The following is a 16,305-nucleotide window of genomic DNA, read 5'->3' on the forward strand; positions in this document are numbered from 1 at the left end:
GAACAATAAAATATACCATTTTTTCATATATTACACTATATAAACACATCATGCAAATCTATCAATATTTTTATGCACCATAAGAAACCAGTTAACTTTTTTGACGAGTGTGGTGAAGAAATCAAACAGCATGATCACATGGTATGAACAGATGACACCAGCAGATGTCATCTGGTGCTAAAAAATGCTTCCAAATATACTATGCTCATCGCAAAGATGCTAAGACTTCATCATAGAACTGCTATCATCATAACAGTCCAGTCACGAGATCCTGAAAATGAAACCAGATGCAGCACACATCTGGTTTATTTTCAACTGGCTGCAACCTACAATCCAAAGGAACACAGGAACGCGCAGGAGCAGAAACGTTAACCAAATAATGGGGGGCCAGAACCCTGTTCGACCTCCAAAATCCCCATGCCCGAATATCAGCCCAGGACATGTTGCCAAACATGGTAGCCAATGCAGCAAACTTCCTAACGTCATGGGCACGAAGATAGACCACAGACAGGCTAAACTTAATGACCCTATGGACGACCTGGGAGACCCCGAGCCCCGGAACAGGGAACAAGGGAAACTGGGGCAACCCAAAGCGCATCCCTATCCACAAAACCAAAGCATGCAGGTAACGGTGAAGAGCCACAACCGGACACAACACACGATGCACCCACGGCCTGACCAACCTAGCATCAATTACCCAAGGACCCCTCCAGAAAGCAGCCGTGTTGTCCTTTGCCAGAAAAGAAAAAGGCTGCAACCGAACAAACTGACCACCAGGACTGAAAGAGCAGAAGCCCCTGCGCCGGAGAGCACGTAGCTTATCGACTCGAACCCCCAGAGGCCAATGCCAACAGAAACAGAGCCTTGGAAAAGCAAGCTTGAACCGAAGGGGCCACCACAAACCGAGGTGAGAAAAGATAGAAGAGCACCCTGTCCAAGGATGGCTCAGGTGGCGCATGAGCAGGCCGGAGGTGTAACAAAGCACAAGAAAGCTTATGGAACGGGGCAAAAGTAACATCCAACCCGAATGCAAGCTGGAGTGACTCCGCCAGTGCCACACGATATAAGGCGACAGTATTAGGCATTAGCCTGGCAGTCAAGGAAGGGCACCACACAGATCGGGAGATGACGAGACCACGCCGACGCAAAGAGGTCCACGTCCAAGAGTTCGTATGTCCGGCAGAGCCAACTGATGGCGTCAGCGTCGCCCGTCCATTCTGTGGACAGGGGAATGAACCGATACAGGCCATCCGCCAGGACGTTGGACACTCCCCGGTGTTATGATCCCAAGTAGCTGAAAAAACGAGTCTCTCCTTTGAGAATTATTCTATCAGGCCTGACCTGACTAGGAGGTCAAAGAAATATAGACATGAAGAATCATATGTAAAATAATTGGTTGGATTCAATAGATAATTTAAGGTGGGCAGTGAATAAGAAAATAAGTAAATGACTTGATATAAGATCTGGAGAGTTTGCTGGAGGCGTGAGGCTTGCTTGAGAGGAGCTTGAGCTCACTTGAGCTGAAGAAATCGTGAGGGGGAGGGCGTGCTCCATTTGAGCCCCTGTTAGAGAGGAACCCCTGTTCCTTCCTTCCTTCAAGAGGAAGGAAGTGGACAAACGTCTCGACTGAGGAATAAGTTAGGAGGCGTGTCATCTTAAGTCAGGAACTGCAGAAGGTGTTGAGTGGGGAGTTAAAGCAGTTCTGTGGGTAGCCTGAGGCGCCCTGAGTGTCACCGCCCCATCGAGGAGCACCCTGCTGGAGACCTTTTGTGGTAAGCACAATTTTAACCAGTTTACAGTGATTGCCTATACTGTAGTTGATCGTGTGCCCAGCAATTGTAGCGAATGTTTATTGATACATTAGGCATATTTTATTAAGGCAGAAGGCCTAAAATAAGAGAGTAAAGATGGAGGATGTAAACATATTGTGTGGTTTATTTCGTTTACGTGTTTATAGGGAAACATTTTTATTGGCGTGTCAATGGGATGCAGGTTTGTCAGGGAAAAGAGATGCTGAGAACTTCGAAGCCAGCAGAGAGGGAGTAGTTGATGAGACTCCAAGGTTGTAGAAGGTACTGAGCTCTGTGGAAGAGCGGCCACACAGTGAGGAGCAGGACCTCAAGCTGTGAGAAGAGCAGTGGAATGAAGTTTCACATGCTTCTGTGATACCAGTGGTGAAGCACCATTGTTGGTAAAGGAAGACTTCATGGTGTAGCAGCCGGAAGAGCTGTGGAGAACCCTGGTAGACGGTTCTAGGGAAAACCTGAAGATGTCAGCGTAGTGAACTTCCAGATGTGGAAGCGAAGTTCTTGTTGACAAATTGTAGGGGGTTGGTAGAGTGTTTGATTGTCATTAGCGTGCAAGACGCAGTTAAAGGTGAGTGATTGACTACCATTTTTGTGCCAAGGAGTACTTATACTGAAGTATAGAGTCACAACTGTAGGCTGGATTACCTGCAGAGACATACATACGTATTCTAGGGCTGATAGGGTGATTGATTGACCATTGTTGTATATCAAGGAATATTTATGCTGATATTTATGTTATTGCAGTCATAGGTTGATTTTCCTTGTATGTGTTTACAGATATATATTATCTTGCTGATAGTGCAACACTGTCTTATAAGACTTGACTTACTTGATGAGGTTGGTAGTATTAGGTGGCGAGTCATGAGTTAGGATACCACTTGATAAGCAGATGATAAGAGTCCTGATGGTATTGGAGTGCAACCTGACCACAATAGTATAGTGTGTTGGAGATATATTATTATATGTGTATATGTATTGTCCATGTGCCTTGTCCAGTAAATGTATTCAAATTTGCTGGTGTTTGCCCTTGTCTTAGTGAGAGAGAGAGAGAGAACCAAGAACCAAAGCTGCGGACAGGGTAGTACGGAGCAATATCAAAGAAAGGGGGATTGAGGATATCATACCACATAAGGAGAGAGTGGGGAGTCACGGCGGCTCGAGTGGGTGTGTGCATGTGACAACGAGGCTAGTGTTGAAGCCGCATCCCCTAAACGTGTGACGTTGAGCCCCTCTCCAAGTGCCAGAAGCATCCAGGGTGATCTCCTGATCAAGGTAAGCACTCTACGGAATTTTGGGTTGGTTGTCCGAAAGGAAGGACCACCACCACCAACAACATCGTAATACCGGATATGAACCGCATGGACAGCCAAACCCTGAGAAGCCAGCAAACCCAAAGAGGCAAGGACCGAAGGGAACCCCTGCGGTTCACCACTGGAGCCAAATGGAGTCTGAATTGAGCCGAATGGTCGAACCCTTAGCGACCCAAACCCTCTGAAGCAACAGCCAAACTGCCACAAACTCTCGCACTGTGCTGTGAGCCCGATGGAAGGACGAACGCCATTGCCCCTGGCTGGCCTGATGACCACTGGTCACAAAACCTCAGCTGAGAGACAACACATCCGTGAGCACATTAAGCGAGGGCTCGGGTGTGCACCAAGGCACTGAACCCCGAAAACCCCGAAGAGGAAGACGGCCATGCAGTAACCGATGCAAGGCCCCTGGACTACGAACCCACTGATTTGACCGAAGTCAAACTCGACCCAGCAGGTAGACCAACATGGTGAAGTTTAAACTCGCGTACAACTGCTAGAGCAACTGCCGAGTGACATTGGGAACCCTCCCAGAAACAGCCGAAGGAGGGACCACAGCCTCAGCAATGCCTCCGGAAAGAGTGATATGGAAGCAGGCCAAGAGTCCCAAACAAGACCCAGTCAGTTCCAAACCTGGGACAGAACCAGATGGGACTTTCTCCAGTTCACCTGGAACCCGAACCCGGCGAGCTGGGACAGAACCACACCCCTGGTGAGCAGACAAATGGACCAACTGGGAGCCAACACCAGCCAGTCATCGAAGACCCGGCACCCCCACAAAACATATGCCAAGACCCAAGAAGAGCAGTCTGCAAGCCAGGAAGACCCCGGAACCCCAGAAAGGGAATGACCGGGGAACACAGGAGATAACCAAGCGCCTCCAGAACTCCCAAAGGGGACCCGAGAGGAAGAAAACCTCCAAAACGAAACTGAAAAGCCCAAAGGAACCCGGAATCAAACCCGGAAGGAGCCCAAACCATCATATATGCCGACAGATACGCACAACAGAAAGAAAGGGCAAAACAAATCACCCAGACTGGACCCCTGTTAGCCACTGGACTGTGCCAAATGAGAAAACTCGGTCGGTGGGAAACTGCGCCAAGAAAATTATTTTGTATTTTTTCGCATCCATTCAAAATGTGTGTGCAGTTGGTTGTGTACGTAATGGACTCCTAGGACCTCCAGTGAGAGGCAACCATCTCGGAAAAAATTACCAGAATGCCCTAGGGCTACTGGCTGGGTTAGTACTCAGTAAGCAACCAAGGGTGGCGCATGCAGCTTTGGCTCTCAAACACCTGTCCGATGCGGTGTTGAAAGATTGCGCTCTGTTGGTGAAATTCAAACCTTATTGTTTGAAGAACATAAGGGTCATGATATTGGTGAAGCTAGGCACAATAAGGACCTAACACAAAGGTCGGATGCAAGTGATACAGCACCTACAAGGACGATACAGCGAGAGTATCCAATTATAGCTCTGAGCGCCACCCTTGCCCACCTATGCCATCTCCAATTTATATAGATGATACATAGATGAATCATTTTCTGTATTCAGTGATGATGCATCTGATACAAGTAGCATACATGAACAGTGTTAGCGGCTTCCATGGTGGTGTTTTCCATAGATATTTTCAAGAATAGAATCTCTTCCAGATTGACTGACACTCTTTGAGGCTGGCTAAACCTCATCCAGAATGCCTGAATCTCTTTTAGAATGACGGACAATCTTCGAGGGTGGCTGAATCTCTTCCTATAGGGGGACCTTACAAAGCGATCTTTTCAAGACTACCTTACAAATTGATCTTTTCCTATAATCTTTTCAATACTATCTTATGCTTTACAAGCTTGGTTACTACATACCACCTACATGTATGTGAGGGTGTACGTGAGTGGGTGTACGCGAGTACATTATTTTGCAAGCACATGAAGAAACATGAAACAAAAAATCTATCTGTACCTTGGGCGCCTGACAGCTGGGTGGACAGCGCTTTGGATTCGTAGTACTGAGGTTCCGGGTTCGATCCCCGGTGGAGACAGAGACAAATGGGCAAAATGTTTCTTTCACCCTGATGCCCCTGTTACCTAGCAGTAAATAGGTACCTGGTAGTTAGACAGCTGCTACGGGCTACTTCCTGGGGGTGGAGGCCTGGTTGAGGACCGGGCCGCGGGAACGCTAAGCCCGGAAATCATCTCAAGATAACCTGCTGCAATGAGAGCGAAGTCGCGCGATGTACCATGGACTACTTCGTTGATTACTACTCACTTTCGAAGTACTGAGTACTCACCTATTTGTGCTTGCGGGGGGTAAGCTCCGACTCTTTGGTCCCGCCTCTCACTTGTCAATCAACTGATGAACAGGTTCCTGAGCCTATTGGGCTCTATCATATCTACACTTGAAACTGTATATAGAGTCAGCCTCCACCACATCACTGCCCAACGCATTCAATTTGTCAACCACTCTGACACTAAAAAAATTCTTTCTAATATCTCTGTGGCTCATTTGGGCACTCAATTTCCACCTGTGTCCCCTAGTGCGTGTGCCCCTTGTGTTAAATATCCTGTCTTTATTTACCCTGTCAATTCCTCTGAGAATTTTGTGTATAATACAGTGTGTTACTGTGTAAATAGTGTGTGAAACTGTACATATTGTAATTTTTGTGAAATTTTAACAAGTAATATTGCAACAATAAGCATTTATTGTGGACACATTACTGACATATGTATCACAGTTCCATGGAACATTATGAACATTCTACTGTATACATATTGTAAAGGACACAAATATGCATCATATATGATAAAAAAACAAATAAAACCGCATTGGGAATACATAGAACTAATAATTGAAAATACATTTGTGGCAACACCCGGTGCTTGAAAGGGGCAAAACGCATTGGAGCAAGCATAGAAAACGACCTGGGACACTGGGCCCAACCCCAGGGCCCAGATGCAAACACAGAAAACACAAAACTGGGTGAAAAAAAACATCTAAGTATTCCCAGAGGAACAGGAGAAGGACAGAATGCCCTAGAAGAAAGAACAAAACAGAGAAATGGCAATGGGAGGATAAAACCTCCGTCAAGAGGCGAAAACCCGCCCCCAAAATGCGAGTGCACACACCCAGGCACATGTAAACAATAAAACTCCAGCGCTGCCCTGTTGGCCAGGCAGGGAAGCGACAAGCAGAAAAGAAAATGGCCACTTAATAAAGGGGGACTCAACGGATGCAATAGACTCAAAAACACGCCAGCAATTGTGGGATAATAAAGAAGATGAGAGAGGGGAAAAAAACGCACAGAAGGTAGAAGGGGTAAACAGCCCCAGAACTGCTAGCGGGCTCTTCCCCCCCCCCCCCCCACAGCCCTGGGAACTCGCAACAGAGACCCCAGGGGCAGAGCCATCCTCCACACCCTTCACCCCTGAAGAAAAGACAGAGTCCAGGGGAAAGGCAGCAAAGAAAGAGCCACTGGAAATACCCAGAAGCATCACCAGGAGGAGCAGGCTCGAATGCTTCCATCCCCAACTCTAACTTTAGTTTTTCCCCATTAGTTTTATCCCCATTAGTTTTAAGCTTTAGTCAGTAGTGTTTTTTCCTGCCCGAAACGCTTTGCGTAATAGTGGCTTTAGGCATTGTATGTACTAGCTCCTATCTATAAAGCCAACAAACTTTGTAAAATGTCTTTATGTATGTACCTTTGCCTAAATAAAAATTATTATTATTATTATTATTATTATAACTAGGCAGCGCCCGAAGGCGCCCGAATCTCTATCACTAACTAAATCCTGCCCCGTCCCAACCCCAAAACCCGCAGACGGTTCGGAGCTGGGAACAGAGGGAGGGGAGGGAAGGGAGAGAGATAGAAAAGGGCTAGTCAACAATGACTAGCCAAAACGGGGCAAGCCCCGGGGGCATCCAGGTGGGAAACCAACTTAGCATGTTGCAGCAATCTAAACCTAGCATGCAGTGCGGATGCTACCTGTACTCTAACAGTAATGTCATCAGGAATAGTACTAGAGAACAAGCAGAGAACACGACTCGCAAGACTCCAGGTCAAAGGTGTTGTTGACCCAACAGGCAGCATGATGGAGGCAAAAGTGCTGCCTGTCACCCTGAGACAAGGGCACACAGAAACCTTCAAACCTGCACGAGGTGGGCTGGAACTCAGAAGACGCATCCGTAAGTCCACCAAATCCCAACAAGGTTTTCCAGGGCTTGTAGGCTGACTGCTACGGGAATCCCGGGCAAGTTGTTGCTAACCGGTTAAGACCCAAAACTAACAAAGGGGAGATCAAAACACTGAAACCCCTGTGACGTGTACAGTCACAGGGGCCTAGCAGAGGGCCACCAAAATATTTTAAGTGGAACTATAGCCACACTAGGCAGACCCCCCACCAGGCAAGAAAAACAAAAACTAAAGAAAACCCCCGCAAAATTTCAACGTCCCCACAGGAAACAGTAACCAGCCACCGCATGGGTGGGCAGGCTGCACAACACCTCGATGCCATAACCAGCAAAATACTGCTCCCTATCCAAGGCCAAACAAGGTCCATGAAACCGCAGCTAGCCCTAATGGCGGAGTAAATGTCGAGCAGCAAAAAACCCCCTACTGAAATGGTTTTCCAAACACACCAGGGAAGGGAATCCTAACACTCAAGGGCAGTACTCACAGGGTGCCTAGGGAAGGATGCCTCTAAATGCATGCAGCCCTGGTACAGATGAGGACACCTGGCCACCACACACAACAACAACACTGCAGAGATCGCCATGATGGCAAAACACAGCTTTGGAATTCGAGGCCAGAGAAGACATCCGCCACGGACCACAATGTGGTCTGGGGTGGTCCACATTGTGTGTGTGTGTGTGTGTGTGTGTGTGTGTGTGTGTGTGTGTGTGTGTGTGTGTGTGTGTGTGTGTGTGTGTGTGTGTGTGTGTGTGTGTGTGTGTGTGTGTGTGTGTGTGTGTACTCACCTAGTACTCACCTAGTTGTGTTTGCGGGGGTTGAGCTCTGGCTCTTTGGTCCCGCCTCTCAACCGTCAATCAACAGGTGTACAGATTCATGAGCCTATCGGGCTCTGTCATATCTACACTTGAAACTGTGTATGGAGTCAGCCTCCACCACATCACTTCCTAATGCATTCCATTTGTCAACCACTCTGACACTAAAAAAGTTCTTTCTAATATCTCTGTGGCTCATTTGGGCACTCAGTTTCCACCTGTGTCCCCTTGTGCGTGTTCCCCTTGTGTTAAATAGACTGTCTTTATCTACCCTATCAATCCCCTTCAGAATCTTGAATGTGGTGATCATGTCCCCCCTAACTCTTCTGTCTTCCAGCGAAGTGAGGTTTAATTCCCGTAGTCTCTCCTCGTAGCTCATACCTCTCAGCTTGGGTACTAGTCTGGTGGCAAACCTTTGAACCTTTTCCAGTTTAGTCTTATCCTTGACTAGATATGGACTCCATGCTGGGGCTGCATACTGCAGGATTGGCCTGACATATGTGGTATACAAAGTTCTGAATGATTCTTTACACAAGTTTCTGAATGCCGTTCGTATGTTGGCCAGCCTGGCATATGCCGCTGATGTTATCCGCTTGATATGTGCTGCAGGAGACAGGTCTGGCGTGATATCAACCCCCAAGTCTTTTTCCTTCTCTGACTCCTGAAGAATTTCCTCTCCCAGATGATACCTTGTATCTGGCCTCCTGCTCCCTACACCTATCTTCATTACATTACATTTGGTTGGGTTAAACTCTAACAACCATTTGTTCGACCATTCCTTCAGCTTGTCTAGGTCTTCTTGAAGCCTCAAACAGTCCTCTTCTGTTTTAATCCTTCTCATAATTTTAGCATCGTCCGCTAAAATTCGCACACACACACACACACACATCGTCCGTGTGTGTGTGTGTGTGTGTGTGTGTGTGTGTGTGGGGTAAAAATAGTAGTAGTTAGAAACAGTTGATTGACAGTTGAGAGGTGGGCCGAAAGAGCAGAGCTCAACCCCCGCAAACACAACTAGGTGAATACAACTAAGTGAATACATTAGCTAACGAATTGAAGTGCTGGATAGCCGGGGAGGGGAGGGTTGCACGGACGAGCTGCACGGCAATAGAGTGTGACGTTTGCTTGTTTCCTTAGGGACTGGAGGGAGTTCTGCCTCTATTTTCAGTTTTTCGTTGTACTTTTCTTATTATGTGGGAGTGTGTTTTATGCCTACCTTTGTGGGTGCCTAACCCTGGTTGATAGCTGATAAGGAAAACCCCTAACCACAGGGAGGGTTTTCCAGGGCCATCACTCCCTGAAACCTCCCTGAGGGGGCCGGGTTCTGGCTTATGGTCCCTTCTAGGCTGAACTCCACAGACTAATGCCCAGGTCTAATATATCACACATTAGCCCGATAGCTCCACGCACACCCCCGGCCCGACCAACGAAGCACCAACAAACCCTGGACCCCTCCAGAACGCAGCAGCCCCACCCCGCGCCAGAAAAGATGGAGACTGCTGCCACCGAACAACCAAAACGCTAAAACCGAAGGAGCAAGAAAACTCAGCGACTCAACCCCCAGAGGCAAAGGCCAAAAGGAAAGAGCCGACGAAAAAACACACCGGAACCGAAGGGGCACTACCAACCGAGTAGAAGACAGAGCACGCTGACCAGAGACCAGGATGGTGAAAGCGGCGCACGAACAGGCCTGAGGTGAAATGACGCACAAGACAGCTTACTAACGGTGCAGAAGCAACACCAAGACCGAAAGCAAGCTGAAGTGGCTCCACCCGCGCCGCACGAAAAGATGCGACAGTATGTGGCAAGACGACGGCCCCCAACCCCCACCAGAAAACCAAGCCGAGAGTAATCCAAGCTAACAAGAGTAACCACCTAAGAAGGGACAGGAAAAGGAAGTACCGCCAAAATACCCCATACTGCCGCCAAGAGAAGCACGCAGGTGGGACACCTACCACGAAACCACCCGACCACCAACCGGAGGCGAGACCGCGAGGCAGAACATAAGCAGCCCCGACAAGGCCCCTTCGAGCCCAGGAAAAGGCGGAGCCGCGGGAAGATCTCGGGCGCGACCACCGAAACCCAGGCGGCACAAGGAGATGGAACGTCTGCCGAACAGAAAAATTCCCCAAAGCATGAAAGCATGCAAGCCCGCCAGGAGTTCAGAAACGACGGGTCCGACGCGAGACATCGCAAGACCCCCAGAAAAACCAACCGGCAGGGCAAGCTAGGAAACCAAAGAAGGCGGAAGGGTCGCCGCCAGAACGGTACCCGAACCAAGGGGTACGAACAACTGCAATAGACCGAGACAAGGAAGCACATCACAGGACACAGGCTGACAAACGCCTAAGAACACACGCAGAACACCCCTGCTGCAGAGGAGGCAGGAAGAAAGAGCAGAAGCACAAAAACCCCAGGATAACAACCAGGGGTGGACAATCAGGCAGGGACAAAAAACCCCACGCAATCCCCAGGCACAAAACGGCAACAAAGTGCCACTCCACAACCGGACACAGGAACAAGGACACGCCACCGTGAAACACAGTACCAATGCACACGTGCAGCAGCAGCAACAGGCACCACTGCAACATGTAAATAGCAACTCCCTTCTGCAAAGGCAGAGAACTGAGCAGGCAGACCCCAGACAGGGCCAACGGAGACAGGACAAAACCCTGCAGGCCCAGAAACCTGCACCAGGCGACCGACGGCGGAGAAACCCCGCTCTATACCTGCTGGATGAGGTACTGGGAGCTCTTTTACACCTCAAGCCCGGCCCAAGGCCAGGCTAGACCGGCCAGAGGGTGGCCCACCAGGCAGCTGCTAGGAGCAGTCCACCGGCCCACATACCCCCACAACCAGGACGGGCCGGAACTGCCGTACGAAAACAGGCTAGTGCGCCCTGGAAGTCCACGGACAAACCAGCAAGAAGGCTTATGCTCGCAAGTAGGTCGTGTAACAAGCACAGACCTCTGATGGTAATACAGTGTTCCCCAAATGTGCCAATAGCACCACTGCACTCCACTGGTACTATCCTGCAAGTTCTACCAGATAGGTGGGACCAAAGAGCCAGAGCACAAATCCTGCAAGCACAGCCAGGAGCCTTACCAGGTGAGTACAGAACCAACCCTACAACCCCCACACCTCACAACATTAAAAAAGGAGGGTCCCCTGAATGACTCCAGCATGGGTTGGACATGCACATGAGGGGGACAGGAAGGATTGAAAAAGGGACAGTCACTGGTGTGCGAACGGTCTCAGTCGTACAAAAATATACCTAAATAAAGACAGCATATTCTGTATTTATTATTTTCTGGTTTAGGGCTTCTATCCCTCTAACTATTTTCTTAGCATCAGGGCTTAATTGAAATTAAGCCCTGATGCTAAGAAAATAGTTAGAGGGATAGAAGCCCTAAACCAGAAAATAATAAATACAGAATATGCGGTCATATTCAATGAAACATGTTTGAAAGAAAACCTGCTGCCAGTATACACCAAAATAAAGACAGGTATATAAACAACTCCGCATCCAGCGCCCGGGCCAAAAGACGCCAGACCGCAGAAACACACCTGGCGAACGGTGGCACGAACTTGACACGACTCAACCGTGCCCAGAAGAACCAGGGAGCACCGCCAGGTGAAGACGCCAGAGCCGGACCCTGCCGGAACCGCAGGAGAGCAGGGAGAGGCGAAGGAGGCGGTCCACACCCATGACACAGGGAAAACCGCGGTGTCCTCCCCACAACTGGGAACCAGGACACCCCCGGCGCGAAGGGGCACATACCGCAGCCAGGGAGAAGAACGAGAGGTGGAGCACTGTAGCAAAAAGGGTGCAAAACACCAGCACTGAAACACCGCCCAGACCAAAACAAACTCCACGTCGCATGCGCATAACACGCTGGCCGAACCGCACACCCTTTCTGCTGGAAGGCGCCAGCCAGGACTACTGCACGAGAAAAGTAGCCAAAAGAGGAAGCAGGAACAATAAAACCGGCCAAAGAAGCAAAGAGCCCAAAAAGGAACCCAACCAGGCGACTAGTAGCCCAACCGGGCGACAAGTAGCCCAACCGGGCGACAAGTAGCCCAACCGGGCGACAAGTAGCCCAACCGGGCGACAAGTAGCCCAACAGGGCGACAAGGACGAGCTGAACCCCCGGGACGTGTACACTCACGGGGACCTAGCAGGGGGTACCACCAGAAAATACTCAGAACACAAGGGACACAAGGGGCAAGAACGAAGGCAGACCCCCCCCCCCCCCACCAGGTAGATCAACAAAAAGAAAAAGAAAACCCCGCAAGAGGACAGCGTACCCAAGCGGAACAGAGCCGGCCGCTATGATTGGTAAAGACAAGCTGCACAGTACCCTCCGCCCCACCAGTGCAAAAACTGCCCCTTACTCTAAGGCAAACAAGGGAGACAGAACACCCGAGCACACAAAGAGCGGCCGAAAACCAAGCAGTAAACGGCCAAGCAGGGGCAGGACCCAAGGAACTTGTGGAAGGTGGCCCCAAGCCCCAAGGGCATTACTTACAGGGCACCTAGGGAAGGGAAACCTAGGCGCATGCAGCCAGAGTACTGGAGAATCACTCCCGGCTCACGCACCACCTAGAAAACAGACACCACACTCTAGGTACAGTGCTGAAACAACCACTGGAGCCGGAGCACATAACCGTTGCCTATAGCATCAGCCGAAGAACTGATGGGTGGATAGCCGGCGTGGTAGGTCTGGGGCTCCCCCTTCCCCCTCCCGGGGAGGGGGGATCTGCGCAGACAGCGGCGCGGTGACGTATGACGTCATACTAGTTTCCTTGTTTTCTGTTGAAGAGTTCTATCCACTAGCTCGGCTTTAGGTAGCAATTTTCACCAGAATAGGGGTTTGTTTTGGAATGCTTACCTTTCTGGATGCTTGACCCGGTCGATGGCAGACATAGAATGCTTCCAACCACACGGGGGTTTCTATAGGCCATTGCTCCCCTTGCCTCTCTGAGGGGGCCAGGTTCTGGCCGTGGTCCCCGGTAGGCCCTAGAACTTCATACACATGACTGATGCCAAAGTCTGACATTAGCATATCAGCCGGTAAACCTCCGGGAAGCCGACGGGGCTCCCCCCATAAAAGTTATGAAAACATTACAAAGCATTAAAATATAGCCTAATTAATTAATAATAAAATAGCACAACTCTCAGAATGCCTAAAGGTGCTTTGAACAATGAAGTAGTTAATTTTATATATATAATATTATATATATAATATATATTTACCTGTGACTACTGCTTAGCGAAAATTTGATCTCTGTGAAAATTGGTCTCGTCATTGCTAGGAGATATTTTAAGACCATGATTTGCTGTGGATGGCACTGTAGTCTTCAAGTCATCAATCTAAAAATAGAGGTAATCTTTTCAAATGTAAATTTTGTATAAAAAAATATGCAAAAATAAATTGCAAGAATAATATGAAGTTATTATACAATTTTTTTTAATTATTTAAATATTTGTGAGACATTATTAAGAAATGTATGAAGTACAGATTCTCTAAGACCTGATTTGTATCTGCTTATGTTCCACCACATTACTTTCAGGGCTGAAGAGAAAACACAGCCAGTAAGGTAATGATCACTTAGGATGGACTGGGATGCTACATGTAGGTGGGGCTAAGCTGCGTGAGGCTAGGATGCCCAGCCTGTCTTGTCTAGGCTGGGCTGGGCTACGAAACACTAGGAAGGAGTCAACAAATCTCTGGAGTGCCTTACTTTTCCTGATATCCTTAAAAAAGCAAGAATGATGCCATTTTATAAAGGAGGCGAGACTGCAGACATAAACAACTAAAGAAAAATATCAAATCTACTTATACTTTCAAAAATATTAGATTTTTTTTTTTTACAAACATCTCTCTTCCTACTTTGTAAAATTCAACATGAATACAAACACACACATACATCCCTAGGAAGCAGCCCATAGCAGCTGTCTAACTCCCAGGTACTTATTTACTGTTAGGCGAACCAGATATAGAGAATAACCACAAAATGCTATCTTTATAAGAACTATCTTGTAAAGCCACTAGTACGCGCAGCATTTCAGGCAGGCTATATATATATATATATATATATATATATATATATATATATATGCGAACAAGCCTGAATGGTTCCCAGGACAATATGCAACTGAAAACTCACACCCCAGAAGTGACTCGAACCCATACTCCCAGAAGCAACGCAACTGGTATGTACAAGACGCCTTAATCCACTTGACCATCACGACCGGACAAAATGAGGTGATAGCCGAGGCTATTTGAACCACCCCACCGCCGGCACTCGGATAGTTATCTTGGGCATAGCATTTTACCAAATCACCTCATTCTTTGGGGCACACGTGAGGAACACAAATGCGAACAAGCCTGAATGGTCCCCAGGACAATATGCAACTGAAAACTCACACCCCAGAAGTGACTCGAACCCATACTCCCAGAAGCAACGCAACTGGTATGTACAAGACGCCTTAATCCACTTGACCATCACGACCGGACAAAATGAGGTGATAGCCGAGGCTATTTGAACCACCCCACCGCCGGCACTCGGATAGTTATCTTGGGCATAGCATTTTACCAAATCACCTCATTCTTTGGGGCACACGTGAGGAACACAAATGCGAACAAGCCTGAATGGTCCCCAGGACAATATGCAACTGAAACCTCATTTTGTCCGGTCGTGATGGTCAAGTGGATTAAGGCGTCTTGTACATACCAGTTGCGTTGCTTCTGGGAGTATGGGTTCGAGTCACTTCTGGGGTGTGAGTTTTCAGTTGCATATTGTCCTGGGGACCATTCAGGCTTGTTCGCATTTGTGTTCCTCACGTGTGCCCCAAAGAATGAGGTGATTTGGTAAAATGCTATGCCCAAGATAACTATCCGAGTGCCGGCGGTGGGGTGGTTCAAATAGCCTCGGCTATCACCTCATTTTGTCCAGTCGTGATGGTCAAGTGGATTAAGGCGTCTTGTACATACCAGTTGCGTTGCTTCTGGGAGTATGGGTTCGAGTCACTTCTGGGGTGTGAGTTTTCAGTTGCATATTGTCCTGGGGACCATTCAGGCTTGTTCGCATTTGTGTTCCTCACGTGTGCCCCAAAGAATGAGGTGATTTGGTAAAATGCTATGCCCAAGATAACTATCCGAGTGCCGGCGGTGGGGTGGTTCAAATAGCCTCGGCTATCACCTCATTTTGTCCGGTCGTGATGGTCAAGTGGATTAAGGCGTCTTGTACATACCAGTTGCGTTGCTTCTGGGAGTATGGGTTCGAGTCACTTCTGGGGTGTGAGTTTTCAGTTGCATATTGTCCTGGGGACCATTCAGGCTTGTTCGCATTTGTGTTCCTCACGTGTGCCCCAAAGAATGAGGTGATTTGGTAAAATGCTATGCCCAAGATAACTATCCGAGTGCCGGCGGTGGGGTGGTTCAAATAGCCTCGGCTATCACCTCATTTTGTCCGGTCGTGATGGTCAAGTGGATTAAGGCGTCTTGTACATACCAGTTGCGTTGCTTCTGGGAGTATGGGTTCGAGTCACTTCTGGGGTGTGAGTTTTCAGTTATATATATATATATATATATATATATATATATATATATATATATATATTGGTCCATACTTCTTGATGCTTCTATATTGGAGCGGAGTCTTGAGGTGGGTAGAATATAGTTGTGCAATAATTGGCTGTTGATTGCTGGTGTTGACTTCTTGATGTGTAGTGCCTCGCAAACGTCAAGCCGCCTGCTATCGCTGTATCGATGATTTCTGTGTTGTTTACTAGGATTTCTCTGGCGATGGTTTGGTTGTGGGAAGAGATTATATGTTCCTTAATGGAGCCCTGTTGCTTATGCATCGTTAAACGCCTAGAAAGAGATGTTGTTGTCTTGCCTATATACTGGGTTTTTTGGAGCTTACAGTCCCCAAGTGGGCATTTGAAGGCATAGACGACGTTAGTCTCTTTTAAAGCGTTCTGTTTTGTGTCTGGAGAGTTTCTCATGAGAAGGCTGGCCGTTTTTCTGGTTTTATAGTAAATCGTCAGTTGTATCCTCTGATTTTTGTCTGTAGGGATAACGTTTCTATTAACAATATCTTTCAGGACCCTTTCCTCCGTTTTATGAGCTGTGGAAAAGAAGTTCCTGTAAAATAGTCTAATAGGGGGTATAGGTGTTGTGTTAGT

General features: G+C 48.1%; 2 protein-coding genes across 4 annotated transcripts in view; both read right to left on the bottom strand.

Moving 5' to 3' along the window:
• The window catches only part of LOC138351009 (zinc finger protein ZFP2-like), a 176,587-nt gene that overhangs the window by 27,095 nt on the left and 133,187 nt on the right, over positions 1-16,305 (bottom strand). For 2 of the 3 annotated variants that reach the window (XM_069302484.1, XM_069302493.1), the window contains one exon: positions 13,369-13,485. The gene's annotated coding sequence lies outside the window, so the exon portion shown is untranslated. Of the gene's footprint in view, positions 1-12,743; positions 12,793-13,368; positions 13,486-16,305 lie in introns of those variants that run through there. The other variant, XM_069302487.1, reaches the window with a different exon arrangement.
• LOC138352257 (uncharacterized) overlaps positions 1-16,305 on the bottom strand; it is a 99,439-nt gene that overhangs the window by 20,366 nt on the left and 62,768 nt on the right. The window lies entirely within an intron of this gene.

Source organism: Procambarus clarkii, chromosome 5, assembly GCF_040958095.1.
Source record: "Procambarus clarkii isolate CNS0578487 chromosome 5, FALCON_Pclarkii_2.0, whole genome shotgun sequence".
NCBI classification, from domain to species: Eukaryota; Metazoa; Arthropoda; class Malacostraca; order Decapoda; family Cambaridae; genus Procambarus; species Procambarus clarkii.